Genomic DNA, 16,526 nt, shown 5'->3' with positions numbered 1-16,526 from the left:
TATGTAAAATAGATAGCCAACGAGAATTTGCTGTATGGCTCAGGAAACTCAAACAGGGGCTCTGTATCAACCTAGAGGGGTAGAATGGGGAGGGGATGGGAGGGAGGTTCAAAAGGGAGGGGATATATGTATATCTATGGCTGATTCATGTTGAGTTTTGACAGAAAACAAAATTCTGTAAAGCAATTATCCTTCAATAAAAAATAAATTTTAAAAATCTGATCTCTTACTTAAATATATTATTGTAATAGAAGACAGAGTAAAAAGAACATCAGAAATAAGCTGGTAAAGGTTTGTGAAAAGAGATGATAGCAGAAAAACTCCCTACTTGTTCCAAAAAATTAAGTCTGGAATTTTCCTCTAAACATCAAACTTTAGAGATATTTGTATCTCCATGCAATATATACAGTCTATAAATAGTTATTTTAATTGTGATTAAAAAAAGCAAAATACATAGTTCTAGTTCTGAAAATTAGCAAAATAGTACAAGTATTGGTACAGAAGACCCACTTAAACCATTGTATCTTTCATAGTGTGTTCCATAGTATTTCTAATTTCACTGCAATAGACAAGATCTTTTAAAAATTTTTATTTTATTGAAGTATAGCTGATTTACAATGTTGTGTTAATTTGAGATTGACAGAAAAATGATTTGATTATACATACAGTATATTGTTTCCTATTATTATCCATTATGGTTTATTAAAGATACTGAATGTAGTTCCCTGTGTTATATAGTAGGATCTTATTTGGGGTGTCCTTGTTAGCTCGGAATCTTGTTGTTTATCTTTTCTATATATCATAGTTTGCATCTGTTAATCTCAAACTCCCAATTCATCACTCCCCCAACTTTCCTCCTCCTTTGCAAGACAAGTCTATTTTCAATGTATGTGTGTCTGTTTCTGTTTTGTAGATATATTAATTTATTTCATATTTTAGATTCCTCATGTAAGTGATATGATATTTGTCTTTCTCTTTCTAACTTACTTCAGTTAGTCTGATAATCTTTAGGTCCATCCATGTTGCTGCACATGGCACTATTTCATTCTTTTTTATGGCTGAATAATATTCATTGTGTTTGTGTATATGGGGTGTGTGTGTGTGTGTGTGTATCTTTATCCATTCATCTGTTGTTTCCATGTCTTGCTAATTTTGAATAGTGCTGCTATAAACCTAGGGGTGTATGTATCATTTTGAATTATGACTTTTGTCTAGATATGTGCACAAGAGTGGGATTGTTGGATCATAAGACAAATCTGTTTTTAGTTTAAGAAAACTCCATACTGTTTTCCATAGTTGTTGTACCAATTTACATGCTCACCAACAATGCAGGAGTGTCCCCTTTTCTCTACACTCCTCCAAGCATTTGTTATCTGTAGACTTAAAAAAAACATTATTGGAGTATAGTTGATTTACAATGTTTTGTTAGTTTCAAGTGTGCAGCAAAGCGAATCAATTATACATGTACATATATCCACTTTTTAAAAAATTATTTTCTCTTGTAGGGTGTTACAGAATATTTACAGAATATTTAGCATAGTTCTGTGTTCTATACAGCAGGCTGTTATCTATTTTATATATATATATATGTTATATATATATACACACATATAGTAGTGTGTATATCTCAGTACCAATCTCCAAATTTATCCCCAGTAACCATAAGTTTTCTTTCTACATCTGTGACACTACTTTTGTAAAGAAATTCACTTGTACCCTTTTTTCCCCTTAGATTCCATATATAAATATATTTGTCTTTCTGTGTGTGACTTATGTCACCCATTATGACAATCTTTAGATACATCCAATTTGTAGACCTTTTAATGATGGCCATTCTAACCAGTGTAAGGTGGTGAAGTGAAGTGAAGTCGCTCAGTCGTGTCCGACTCTTTGCGACCCCATGGACTGTAGCCTACTAGGCTCCTGGGTCCATGGGATTTTCCGGGCAAGAGGACTGGAGAGGGTTGCCATTTCCTTCTCCAAGGTGGTACCTCACTGTAATTTTGATTTGCCTTTCTCTAATAATTAGTGATGTTGAACATCTTTTCATGTGCCTATTGACCATTTGTATGTCTTCTTTGGAGAAATGTCTATTTGGATCTTCTGCCCATTTTTTGATTAGGTTTTTTGCTATTGTATGAACTGTTTATATATTTTGGAAATTAAGCCCTTATTGGTTGCATCATTTGCAAATATTTTCTCTCAGTCTGTAGGTTGTCCTTTCATTTTGTTAATGGTTTTCTTTACTGTGTAAAAGTTTAATAAGTTTAAGTATGTCTCATTTGTTTATTTTTGCTTTTATTTCTATTGCCTTGGAAGACTGACCTAAGAAAACTTTCATACAATTTATGTCAGATAATGTTTTGCCTATGCTCAATGAGAATAACCTTTTGAGAGCCAAAATATCTTAGGAGAGGGCAGCTGGGCAGATCAGAGTGAATTCAGAAGTCATGAAGACACTACGAACAGAAAAGTCTGGGCAAGAGAATCCAAAGTCAAATTATTGTACTCTACAAGTGCATATATTTCAGGGTGTACATTACCATCTACTTAGAGTGCTAATTTTAATTCCTCTGTTTGTTTAAAAGAAATATAAGTGGCTACATAGAAATCTAAGATGCAAAGTTGACATTTTTTGCAAAATCAGTTGCTTTTCTGCATAAAAAGGAAATAGAAGTTACAGAAATTCTTCATACCCTTGTAGTTGAAAATATAGGAGTCAGGGCTCTGAAGTAAGATAAAGACTACAATTTTTGTTTGTTTTAAATTTTATTAAAATAATACATTTATATATTTACATATATTTAAATTAGATTCATCTCAAAAGTTATATAGAAATGGGTGTTACAGAGAGTCTTAGTGGTTGATTCAAAATAATATGAAATGCAATAAAACTGTTATGTATTAAGCTCAGCTCTTGAAAACAGTGGTACATAATGGTTACAAGTGAATGCTATTACAATCACTGTCATATGGATGAAAAAGTGATTTTTTTTCCTTCAATACAGAAAGTAAAGCATGAGAAGGTATTTGTTTCTAGAACAAAGCAAAAAGATAAAAAGTAAAAGCAATTTTAGAAATAGGATTATGTAGGTTATGTATGTAGGTATGTACAAAATAATATTTATCTGGTGTTACATGTATAATATATGTTTTAAACTTTTTATTTTGTATTGTAATACAGCTGATTAACAATGCTGTGATAATTTCAGGTGAATATCATGTTTAATAAATGCTACTACATACATTTAGTTTATTTATCATAGCAGTTTTTTAACCTAATTTTCACAAATTAGAATTGTATGATCATACTTTTGAGAGGATGTATTATTAAAATTAATATATTATAAAAATATTTTCAGATAGAATGCTATGATTACTGCTTAGGGTAAATGTATGTATTATATTCACAATAATCAAACTGTAGCTGTTATAGCTAATATGTAGAATATTAAGAAAACCTCCAGAAGCAATAGAATGCCTTCTGCCATACTAAATCTTGTACATTTCAGAACTGGGTAGAACCTTGTTTCTTCTTTATTTATAGCATTATAAAATGAAAAGAACATAAAGCTTTCACTAAATGTATATATATTCTTTTACTTTCTTAGAGAAACTGAAGAATATCACTTCTATTTCTTTTTCAAGCATCTAAGTCTCCACATAAATTTCTTAAAGAGAAAGTGCAAGAAGAGTCAAGTTGCAGAGAAAGCTGATTGAAATTTTGCACTAGTTTCTCACATATGAAAGAGAGGAAAAAAGGGTAGAAAATTCTGCAGACACATAAATAGATCTCGGATTGAAGAAAAATATGCATAACAATGAAAAATGGTCCTTTTAAAGCAGTGAGTTAATGTCAACTTATTACATCCATGATGTCAGAGAAGATTTACAAGATAATATGATTTTAAAACTTAAATGCATTTAGCACTTGTAATACACTTTATTTATCAGATATCCACTACTGCAATAAAGCTGCATTCTAAAGGACTACAAAATCTCAGTGGTACATGGTACTAAACATTTATTAACTCCTGAGCCTCACTAGTCTGAGCTTAATTAATCAGGCTGGGCTCACTCATGTATGTGTGTGTGGTTCTTAGCTGTGTTTGACTCTTTGGGACTCCATGGACTGTAACCTGCCAGACTCCTCTGTCTATGGGAATTTTCAGACAAGAATCCTGGAGTGGGTTGTCATTTCCTTTTCCGGGGGACTCTTCCCGACCCAGGGATCAAACCTGTGTCGACCTGCATGTCTCCTTTTGCAAATCCCATGGACGGAGGAGCCTGGTAGGCTGCAGTCCATGGGGTTGCGAAGAGTTGGACATGACTGAGGGACTTCACTTTCACTTTTCACTTTCATGCATTGGAGGAAATGGCAACCCAATCCAATATTCTTGCCTTGAGAATCCCAGGGACGGGGGAGCCTGGTGGGCTGCCGTCTATGGGGTCGCACAAAGTCAGACACAACTGAAGCGACTTAGCAGCAGCAGCAGCAGGATGGATGAATAAATAAAAGTAAGGTCTAAATTTGGAATCACACCATAGCTAACGCATCTTTTAAAATCATTTCAGTGATGTTTACATTTAATAAAAAGAAAAATGAATTTATATCATGTACTAAATTATACTAAACTTTAGTATAAAGTTTTCTTTACTATAATTTGCCTTTAAAGATTACTTTAGGTTAAATAAGAATAGATATATACATGAGGAAATAGAGATAGACACAGAGAAACATAGATGATAATTTGATGTAAGACATAATTTTTTAGAACAGTTTTAGGTTTACAACAAAATCGAGCACAGAGATTTCCCATATACTCTGCTCCCACATATGCATAGTCTCCCCTATTATCAACATGACTCACCAGAGCAATACAATTTTTTACAAGAATCAAACTAAATAGTACATAGTTTACCTTGGGGCCTATTCTTGGTGTTGTACATTTTTAGGTTTGGACAAATATAAATTCATCATCATAATATGCAGAATATTTTCATTGTCCTACAGATCCTCTGCATTCTACCTATTCATCTTTCCCTCTGACCCTAGGTACCCACTTATCTTTTCATTAACTTTATAGTTTTGCCTTTTCTAGAATGCCATGTAGTTGAAATCATACACTCTGCAGTCTTTTCATATTGGTTTCTTTTATCTCCTAGTAACATGCATTGAAGGTTTCTCCATGTTCTTCATGACTAAATAGCTTGTCTTCCTTAGTGTTGAATACTATCCCATTGTCTGATTTCTGGTTTTGTAAATCCATTCATCTACTAAAGGAACTCTTAGCTGCTTCTAACTTTTGGCAGTTGTGAATAAAGCTGGTATAAACATTCATGTGTAGGTTTCTGTGTGGAGATAAAACTTTACCTCCTTTGGGAAAATACCAAGGAGCACAATTGCTGGTTTTCATGGTAAGACTATGCAGAGTTTTGTAAGAAACTGCCAAACTGTCTTCCAAAGTGGCTGTGCCATTTTGCATTTGACCATCAACAAAGCAATAAATGAGAATCCCTTTTGTCTACATCCTGTCAGCATTTGGTGTTATCAGTGTGCTAAAATTTGACCATTTAAATAGGTGTATAATGGTATTTCACTGTTGTTTTAATTTGCATTTCCCTGACGACATATGATTGACGCATCTTTTCATATGCTTATTTGACATCAGTATCTCTTTCCTGAAATAACTTTTTAAAGTCTTTGGTCCATTTTTCAATTGGATAATTTGTTTTCTAAAGTTGAGTTTTAACAGTTCTTTGTATATTTTGGAAAATAGTCCTCTATCTGATGTCTTTGGCAAATATTTTCTCCCAGTCTGTGGCTTTCCTTATTCTCTCAACACTATCTTTTGTAGAATAGCATATATTAATTTTATGAAGTCTACTCATCAATTATTTCATTTTTGGTTGTGTCTTTGGTGTATTAAAAAAAAGGTATCACCAATAAATAAATAAATAAAAATACAAAAAGGTATCACACTATCTAAGTCACCTAGATTTTCTCTTACATTATCCTCTGGGAGCTTCATAGATTTTGTTTCATAGCATCCATGTTTCATAGGATCCATTTTGAATCAATTGCTGAAAAGGGTGTAGGTAAATATCTGTAATAAGTATTTTTTGCATGTTGATGTCAAGATGTTTCAGTATATGTGTTGAAGAGACTGCTTTTACTCTATTATACTACTTTGTCACAGATCAGTTGACTGTTTATGGGGGTCAATTTCTGGGTTCTCTCTTCAGTTCCACTGATCTATTTGTCTGTTTTAGTTTTTTTTCCAGTACCAAATTGTCTTCATTACTGGTTTTCTAGGAAATCTTAAAGTGTGGCACAGTCAGTCCTTCAATTTCATTCTTCTCCTTTAAATATTGTTTTGGTTATCTGTATCTTTTACCTCTTTATGTAAATCTTAGAATATATGAATATATCCAGTAAAATAACTTCTTGGGATTTTTATTAGGATTGCATTGAATGATCAGATGGTGAGAATTGACATCTTGACAGTGTTGAGTCTTCCCATCCATGGATGTAGCATATGTCTTTATTTATTTAGTTCTCTTCTGATTTCATTCATCAGTGTTTTATATTTTTTCTCTGTAGATACTGTAATATTTTGTTAGATTTATATTAATTTCATTTTTGTGGGTCCTAATATAAATGCCATTGTGTTTTATTCCACTTGTTTGTTGTCACTATATTGAAAAGCATTTGACTTGTGTATACTTTGTATCCTGTAACCTTGCTATAATTGCTTATTAGTTCCATAAGGATTTTTTTTTTATTCTTTTGGATTTCTCCATAGATGAGCTGTCATCTGTAAACAAAGACATTTTAAAAAATGCATTATATTAAATTATAGTTGATTTACAATGTTGTTAATTCCTGCTGTATAGCAAAGTGGTTCAGATATATATATATATATATATATATATATAATATATAATTTTTCATATTCTTTTCCATTATAGTTTTTTACAGGATAACGAATATAGTTCCCTGTGCTATACAGTTGGACATTGTTGTTCATCCATTCTATATACAAGAGTTTGCATCTGCTAATCCCAAACTCCCAATCCATCCCTCACCTGCCTCCCCTTCTTGGCAACAGCAAGTGTATTTTCTCTGTGAAGTGACTCTGTTTCATAGATAAGTTCACTTGTGTCATATTTTAGATTCCACACATAAGTTATATGGTATTAGTCTTGCTTCACTTAGTGTGATAATCTCTATTTCTATCCATGTTGCTGCATTATTTCAGTTTTTTTATGGCCAAATAGTATTTCATTGCATATACAGACTACATCTGAACAAAAAAAATTATTTCTTCCTTCCCAGTCTATATACCTTTCATTTCATTTTCTGGCATAATTGCTTAAGCAAAGACTTTCAATGTGAAGTTGGAAAAGATGAGGGAAGACATCACTGCCTTGTGCCAGATCTTTGTAGGAAAGCTTCAAGTTTCTCACTATAAACTTGGCTATAATTTGTTTTGTGGATAGTGTTTATCAAATGAGAAACCTCCCTCTATTCCAAGTTTACTGAGTGCTTTCATCATGAATAGGAGTTGAATTTTGTCAAATGCTTTTTCTGCATCTACTGATATGATCATGTGATTTTTCTTTCTCTTGTTGATGTGATGTTTGCAATGCTGAAACAGCCTGAAACAGCCTGGCACATCTGGGGTAAATTCTACTTAATCATAGTTTATAATTCTTTTTATAATTTTTTGATTTGATTTTCTAATATTGTCAATGATTCTGGTGTCTCTGTTCAAAAGAGACATTTGTCTGTAGTTTCTTTTTTATAATGCCTTTGTTTCTGATTGTAGGGTAATGCTGACCTCACCAAATAAGAAAATTTTTCTCTCTGCTTCTATTCTCTGAAAGGGATTGTAGAAAACTGATATAATATATCCTTTAAAGGTTTGGTAGTATTCAATAGAGAATCCATATGAACCTCATGCTTTCTGTTTTGGAAGGTTATTAATTACTGATTCAACTTTTAAATAGTTACAGTGTCCTCTAAGCACTGCTTCATTGCATCCCACAAATTCTGATAAATTGTTTTTGGTAAATTATTTTCATGTAGTTCAAAATATTTTTTAAATTTCTCTTGAGATTTCTTGTACCTATGTGTCATTTTAAAGGTGTGTCATTTAATACCAACATATTTTAGAATCTCTCAATATCTTTCTATTAATTGCTTTTGAGTTTAATCATTGTGGCCTGAGGACAAATGTCCTATGTTTCTGTTCTTCTCAATGTGTTACATTATATTCAAGGCCATATAGCACACTATCTTGTTGAATGTTTCATGTGAGCTTGAAAATATGTATTCTGCTATGGTTGGATGTGAGAGTTGGACTATAAAGAAAGCTGAGTGCAAAAGAATTCATGCTTTTGAATTGTGGTGTTGGAGAAGACTCTTGGGAGTCCCTTGGACTGCAAGGAGATCCAACCAATCCATCCTAAAGGAGATCAGTCCTGGGTGTTCATTGGAAGGACTGATGTTGAAACTGAAACTCCAATACTTTGGCCACCTGATGCGAAGAGCTGACTCATTTGAAAATACCCTGATGCTGGGAAAGATTAAGGGCAGGAGGAGAAGGGGATGACAGAGGATTAGATGGTTGGATGGCATCACCAACTCAATGGACATGGGTTTGGGTGGACTCTGGGAGTCGGTGATGGACAGGGAGGCCTGGCATGCTGTGGTTCATGGGGTCGCAAAGAGTCGGACATGACTGAGTGACTGAACTGAACTGATGGTTGGATGAAGTAGTCTATAGATGTCAATTACATCCAGTTGATGGATGGCATTGTTGAATTAAACTGTATCCTGATTTTCTGCCTATTGGATCTGTCCATTTCTGTTAGAGGGGTACTGACATTCTTACTGTGGTAGTGGATTCATCAGTTTTAGGTCTAGTCTATTTTTGCCTCATGTAGTATTGCTTTGTTTTAGGCATACACACATTAATAATTGTTAGGTCTTGTGAAGAAAAAAACATAATGTTGGTTACCTCTGTGTGATTGGCATTACACAAGAATACACATTTGTTGAAAGTCATTAAATGGAAAATTTAAAATTTGTGTATGTTACTGTATGTAAATTCTTACCTAAAGACCATAAACTAGTTGGGAAAAAATTCCCTGGTGGCTTGGTCAGTAAAGTATCTGCCTGCAAGGTAGGAGACATCAGAGAAGTGGGTTCAATCCCTGGGTCAGGGAGACCCCTTGAAGGAGGGTATGGCAACCCACTCCAGTATTCTTGCCTGGAGAATCCCATGGACAGAGAAGCCTGTCAGGCTACAGTCCACAGGGTTGCAAAGAGTCGGACACGACTGAAGTGACTGAGTACACATGCATGTCTTTTTGGATGACTGACCGGTTTATTATTATAAAATGCTCTTCTTTATCCCTGTAACCTTCTTTACTTTGAAATCTTCTATGTTTGAAATTAATATAGCCATTCCTTCTTTACTTTTATTAATGGTGGTATGGTATATTTTTCTGTACCATTTACTTTTAACCTTTAAACTGTATATGTTTATTTTTACTTAAAGTAGGTTTTCTATAGAAAACATAGTTGGGTAGCAGTTTTTCTTTTTTCTCTCAATTTTTCAAGTTGTAAAATATACATAAAATTTACCATTTTGATTATGTTTAACTGTACATTGCCATTAAGTATATTCAAATGTTGTGTAACTATCACCATTTCCTGAAATCTTTCCTTTTCTGAAATAGAAACTTTGTATCCATTAGACAATAACTCCCCATTCCTCTCTCCTCTCAGTCCCTGATACTCCAAACGTTTTATTCCAAAAATATTTAAACATACAGAGTGATAGAAAGGCTTTTACAAGGAACACCATATACTTACCATTAAGATTCTACAATTAATATTTTGCCATATTTGTTTTAGCACACTAACTACCTATCTCCCATTCATCAATTCATCTTTTGTGAATACATTTCAAAGTTGCAGACAATAGTACATTTCACATCAAAACATTTCAACACGCAGAATTAACTAGTTTATGCTTACTGTGCTAATGTAAACTTTATATATAAGAAAATGCACAAGTCTTACGCTTATTGTGCAAGTTTTGACAAATGCAGCCCAAACCCTTATCAGGATATAGAACATATATAGGACATTTCCTTCACTGCACAAAGTTCTATGAATATTACCATCACCAAGAAATTTCCCTCATGCTTCTTCCCAATCACACGCAAACCTCAGGCAAGCCCTGATAAGCTCTTTTAATTGGTACATATAGATCATTGATATTCAATGTGGTTATTGATTTAATTGGATTAATATCTACCATATCATTACTGGTTTTTTTTTTTTTTTTGCTCTTGTTCTGATTATTGATTCAGGAATCTATTGATTTTATGCTCATGTTTTCAAGCTCTCTCCCACTGAATCATATTTCCTAATTATTATATCAATCCCTGATAGCTCAGTTGGTAAAGAATCTGCCTGCAATGCGGGAGACTTGGGTTTGATCTCTGGGTTGGGAAGATCCCCTGGAGAAGGGAAAGGCTACCCACTCCAGTATTCTGACCTGGAGAATTCCATGGACTATACAGTCCATGGGGTTGCAAAGAGTCAGATATGACTGAGTGACTTTCAAAAAAATAGTTACATTATCACAATTGCATAATTACACTATCTTGGAGAAAACTTCCTTTTCTGAAGATAATCTAAAAATTTACTAATTCTTGATATTTATTTAAAAAAAATAAATGATCGATACAAATCTCTCTTAATTTTCAAATTTCTTATACAGTTTTTCTAATGTGTGCTTCAGGATGGTATATTTAAAGTGCTTTAATGTTCCAACAACATATCTTTCACTCATCCTGGATTTTGTTGATATTCTTAAAGTTTACTACTACATTTTATTTTATAGTATGACAATTCTTTAAAAAACTTACTAAAAACACACTTCAGTCAGATTATAATTATTTGCTTCCCAGAGAAGAAAACAATTTCACTGCACTCCTACTATGCATCATGTTGGTGCCAGCTTCCCACATATTACTGACACAGCCTGCTGATAAGACAGTCTGTTATTTACCATAATAATGGACAACACCACTTTTCAGAGCTTTGGCAGTGTTTTGGAGTGAGGAGGAAAGGTTAATATTTGTTTAAAATGTATTTAAAAATTGAATATTTGAATAAATATAAAGCTTTATATTATAGAAAAATTCAGACATATAAAAAATAACTTGGCTGTGCTGTGCTTAGTCGCTCAGTTGTATCTGACTCTTTGTGACCTGATGACTGTAGCCCACCAGGCTCCTCTGTCCATTCTCCAGGCAAGAACTCTGGAGTGGGTTACCACTTCCTTCTCCAGGGGATCTCCCCAACCCAGGGATCAAACCCAGGTTTCCCTTATTGCAGAGGAATTCTTTACTATCTGAGCCACCAGGGAAGCCCCCAAAATAATTAAATAAATACAATCGACCCACATACACCCATCTATTATCAACCCGTCACTTATCATTTGCCTTTCTTGTATCTCCTATAACTTCACCTTATTTCTTCTTGTTGCTGTTTAGTCACTAAATTGTGTCCAACTCTTTTGTGGCCCACAGACTGTAGGCCACCAGGCTCCTCTGTTAATAGGATTTATCAGGCAAGAATACTGGAGTGGGGTGCCATTTTCCTTCTCCAGGGGATCTTCCAGACCCAGGGATCGAATCTCATCTCTTTACAGGCAGGTGGATTCTTTACCACTGTGCCACCATGGAAGCCCCATCTTATGCCTAAGCCTTCATAAATTATTTTTATGTTTTTCACTTATATATCTATATATATAATGAAATGTGCATATCATAACTGTTTAATTATACAAATGGACAAACCAGTCTGAATCCCACCCCTATTAAGGCATATATCTCATGCTGAAACAGAATAGTCCCTATAACAAGTGAATTCAGTCACCGCAGCTTGCCATTCCCTTACTGACATCTTGCCTGTGAAACAGCTAAAAATTTTCTGTTCATTATTGATCAGCTTCACTTACATAAGTTCATGTAATAGAGTTATGCAATCTGTACTTCCTTGTGTCCCACTACTTTCCATCAGCATGTTTGTGAAATCTGTCCAAGTTGTCACGTGTGCCAATGATTTTTGTTTCCAATTTATTCCAGTCAAAATACAATTTAATGAGCCAAATGGTAAAATTAATGTTAATTACTTCCAATTTTGCATGTGATTTGTTTTATTTTCTATTTAGTCATTGCATAGATTCATCATTTTCTAGTTAAGACACTAGAATATCTGTAGGTATAATGAGAATAGTTTGATTATTCTGAACACTCAAAAATTTGAACACTTTTATTTTGTGCAGTCTAACTACCACATTATCTGTATCATATGATTTAGACTGTCATAGTTGTATAAAGAACATAATTCCTTTGCTGTCAGAGTGAGTGGAGATAAGTTAATGTGCTTTACTATGTGATGAATAATTGCTACTTCCTACCACAAAAGTTATACTTTGGCATATACAATAATTTTGTTTTAAATATGGACTACTGGTTTATAGTATACATTTCAAAATACATTTTAAAAAGTAAATATACCTTTAGTTCACTACTCGAAAACAAAAAATATGTCTTGATTACCCAGAAATAGTTAGAGTAAAGCAGTTGATCCTCTAGGATCTTCACATTAGTTAAACTCCTTTTGTTTTCTCAAATATTCCATTACTGGAATTGGGGAATGCTAAAATATCTACTCAAAAAAATCTATTTAGTAATACATACTGATTAAACTTTCAAGAGGCTTTTCAGTTCCTCTTCACTCTCTGCCATAAGGGTGGTGTCATCTGCCTATCTGAGGTCATTGATACTTCTCCCAGCAATCTTGATTCCAGCTTGTGCTTCTTCCAGCCCAGCGTTTCTCATGATGTACTCTGCATATAAGTTAAATAAGCAGGGTGACAATATACAGCCTTGACGTACTCCTTTTCCTATTGGGAACCAGTCTGTTGTTCCATGTCCAGTTCTAACTGTTGCTTCCTGACCTGCATACAGGTTTCTCAAGAGGCAGGTCAGGTAGTCTGGTATTCCCATCTCGTTCAGAATTTTCCACAGTTTATTGTGATCCATATAGTTGAAGGCTTTGGCATAGTCAATAAAGCAGAAATAGATGTTTTTCTGGAACTCTCTTGCTTTTTTGATGATCCAGGGGATATTGGCAATTTGATCTCTGGTTCCTCTGCCTTTTCTAAAACCAGCTTGAACATCTGGAAGTTCTCGGTTCATGTATTGCTGAAGCCTGACCTGGAGAATTTTGAGCATTACTTTACTAGCATATGAGATGAGTGCAATTGTGTGGTAGTTTGAGCATTCTTTGGGATTGCCTTTCTTAGGGATTGGAATGAAAATGGACCTTTTCCAGCCCTGTGGCCACTGCTGAAGTTTCCAAATTTGATGAAAGTGAAAGAGGCAAGTGAAAAAGTTGGCTTAAAGCTCTACATTCAGAAAACTAAGATCATGGCATCTGGTCCCATCACCTCATGGGAAATAGATGGGGAGACAGTAAAAACAGTGTCAGACTTTATTTTTGGGGGCTCAAAAATCACTCCGGATGGTGACTGCAGCCATGAAATTAAAAGACGCTTACTCCTTGGAAGGAAAGTTATGACCAACCTAGACAGCATATTAAAAAGCAGAGACATTACTTTGTTAACAAAGGTCCGTCTGGTCAAGACTATGGTTTTTCCAGTGGTCATGTATGGATGTGAGAGTTGGACTGTGAAGAAAACTGAGCACCGAAGAATTGATGCTTTTGAACTGTGGTGTTGGAGAAGACTCTTGAGAGTCCCTTGGACTGCAAGGAGATCCAACCAGTCCATCCTAAAGGAGATCAGTCCTGGGTGTTCATTGGAAGGACTTTTGCTGAAGCTGAAACTCTAATACTTTGGCCACCTCATGCGAAGAGTTGACTCATTGGAAAAGACCCTGATGCTGGGAGGGATTGGGGGCGGGAGGAGAAGGGGACGACAGAGGATGAGATGGTTGGATGGCATCACCGACTCAATGGACACGGGTTTGGGTGGACTTTGGCAGTCAGTGATGGACAGGGAGGCCTGGCGTGCTGCGATTCATGGGGTCGCAAAGAGTCAGACATGACTGAGCGACTGAACTGACTGACTGACTGACTGATTAAACCAGTTTTACATAACAACATTTAAAATGATAAATGAAATACTAATAGAACCACTCTTTCTTTAATCATTTGGTGAGCTTCTTGTTTGTAAAGAAGTTATAGACCAAGAAATGTTGATTTAAGGTGTCTAAAACTAGATTCCCATACACTAAGGTATAAGTAGTGAGGAAAGTAGATGTATATGTAAAATGGTGTTATACAGTCTAAAAATGCAGTGGAAAAACACTAGAGAATGAGTAACATAATCTAGTTTCTTGTATGGTATTTGTTGAAAGTAGTGGGAATGGAAAAGTCAAGAAATTTGTAAGAGGGAATCCAAACATTTAACTTTTAAGGTAAATTTTACAGTAAAAATAGGGTTTGCCAGACAAGGACTCTATCTGTATATAGGTATATCTTTATGTACATATTGTAGGGATGTCGGTTTTGTGATCATTTTTAGTAAAGTCAAAATTATATTTAGATGAGAGAATATACTCGTACATAATTACTGATAGTCTGAATAATCTAGAGGCTTAATCTTTGGGACTTTTGTCCATAATAGCATGATAGACTTAAACCAAAGTGATGATTAATCATTAATTAGTAGAACTAGAGAGGCAATGGTTCAAGGCTCACTATAAACTCAATACCAGGACATCCTTGATCCTGAGGTTTGGTATAAAAATATGGCAAAAGGTAGGGTTGAGCATACAAGTGATGTTGAGTCCTTTACCATGAAGATTGCAATGATGCAGAGGGAAAGATTCAAGCAGGTTCACATTTAAAACTTGAAACTAAACAGCATGTTTGCACTGAGTAAATATGAGATATTTGTTTTTATCCAGAAAATTTGGAAAGTGTTATTAGAAAGAGTAAAAATTTAAATATTAATTTACAAACATGATATCTAAAAAGTTTTTTCTTTATAATAGCAGGCCTTATACATGCCAAGTAAGAATAAAATTATAGTCCATAATGTTTATAAGTACAATTTCTTGAAAACTGAAATAAAAGCTATTGGAAATATCTAAGGACCATTGTCTAGAACTGATATGTCAGATACTGAAATAGGCATTCTGTGCATTTATATTAATTCATTTACAGAATAACTTAAAGGAGATATAGTTAATATCTATAGTGTTGCACATATGAGAACTGAATTGGAAAAGGTTGTTAATTCACCAATATCACACAGTTATTTTCCCAGCAATGGGAATCTATCCTTGAGATTTCAACCTTCAAATATAAAGTAAAAATGAAGATGTAATAGTGCCACAATAAAAGCTAATTTACTGGAGTACATTAAACATGGCCACAATTTCTTTGCAGATCTACCCACAAATAAGTGAAATCTATTTCCAGGCTTCTTCAGTCTGGCTTATCATTGTAACTTACTTTGACCAATAATGACAGACAAGTGACACTGCATGAGTTTTAGAGACTAGGCCTCAGAAAGTTTCACCTTATACCTATTTGCAGCACTGCCCTACATCCATCTTGTCATGAAGAACCAAGGATAAAGAGAACCAATTGCACAAGCTCATCTAACAAGCTCCCAGTCTAACTGAAAACAATACAGTACTCAAAAGTCCTCCCTCAGAATCATGAGAAATAGTATATTATTATAGAACTCAAAATTTGAGGATGGTTCCCTGGCAGTTATTGATAACTGAAACAACCAAGTTTTAGAGGAGTTGGGTATTTAAGCAAAGTAGTGAAGAAATTTAAGTATGATCTCAATAGAGATAGTTACATTTTGTAATTTTTTTTACTTAAAAAATTTTTGTTTCCATTTATTTTTATTAGTTGGAGGCTAATTACTTTACAATATTGTAGTGGTTTTTGCCATACATTGACATGAATCAGCCATGGATTTACATGTATTCCCCATCCCGATCCTCCCTCCCACCTCCCTCTCCACCCAATCCCTCTGGGTCTTCCCAGTGCACCAGCCCCGAGCACTTGTCTCATGCATCCCACCTGGGCTGGTGATCTGTTTCACCCGAGATAATATACATGTTTCGATGCTGTTCTCTCAGACATCCCACCCTCGCCTTCTCCCACAGAGTCCAAAAGTCTGTTCTGTACATCTGTGTCTCTTTTTCTGTTTTGCATATAACTATTTCAGGGTGATTGGGGGAATTAACAGTGAAGTTTAAAGTTTAAGTTAAGATTAACAGTGAAGTTTAAGTTAAAAGTGAAGTTTACCCACCTTCACTTTTTTTTAAATGGAGTGTAATGGCTTTATAATGTTATGCTAGTCTTTGCTGTACACTGAAATGAGTCAGCTAGATGTATACATACGTCTCCCCTCTCTCTGACCACCTGCCATTCAATCCCGCCC

The 16,526-nt window shown here is 34.6% G+C and overlaps 1 long non-coding RNA gene across 2 annotated transcripts in view; it reads left to right on the top strand.

Annotated features, from left to right (window-relative positions):
• Positions 1 to 16,526, top strand: part of LOC122454859 — a 48,813-nt gene that overhangs the window by 12,760 nt on the left and 19,527 nt on the right. The window contains exon 3 of one of the 2 annotated variants that reach the window (XR_006273556.1): positions 10,472 to 10,507. The exons of the other annotated variant lie outside the window; for it this stretch is intronic. This is a non-coding gene — a long non-coding RNA (uncharacterized LOC122454859). Of the gene's footprint in view, positions 1 to 10,471; positions 10,508 to 16,526 lie in introns of those variants that run through there. 2 annotated transcript variants of the gene reach the window in all.

The sequence above is a fragment of the Cervus canadensis genome, chromosome 1, assembly GCF_019320065.1.
Source record: "Cervus canadensis isolate Bull #8, Minnesota chromosome 1, ASM1932006v1, whole genome shotgun sequence".
In the NCBI taxonomy this organism is placed as follows: Eukaryota; Metazoa; Chordata; class Mammalia; order Artiodactyla; family Cervidae; genus Cervus; species Cervus canadensis.
Note: the sequence above shows the minus strand (reverse complement) of the source record. Positions and strands in the feature narration are given on the sequence as shown.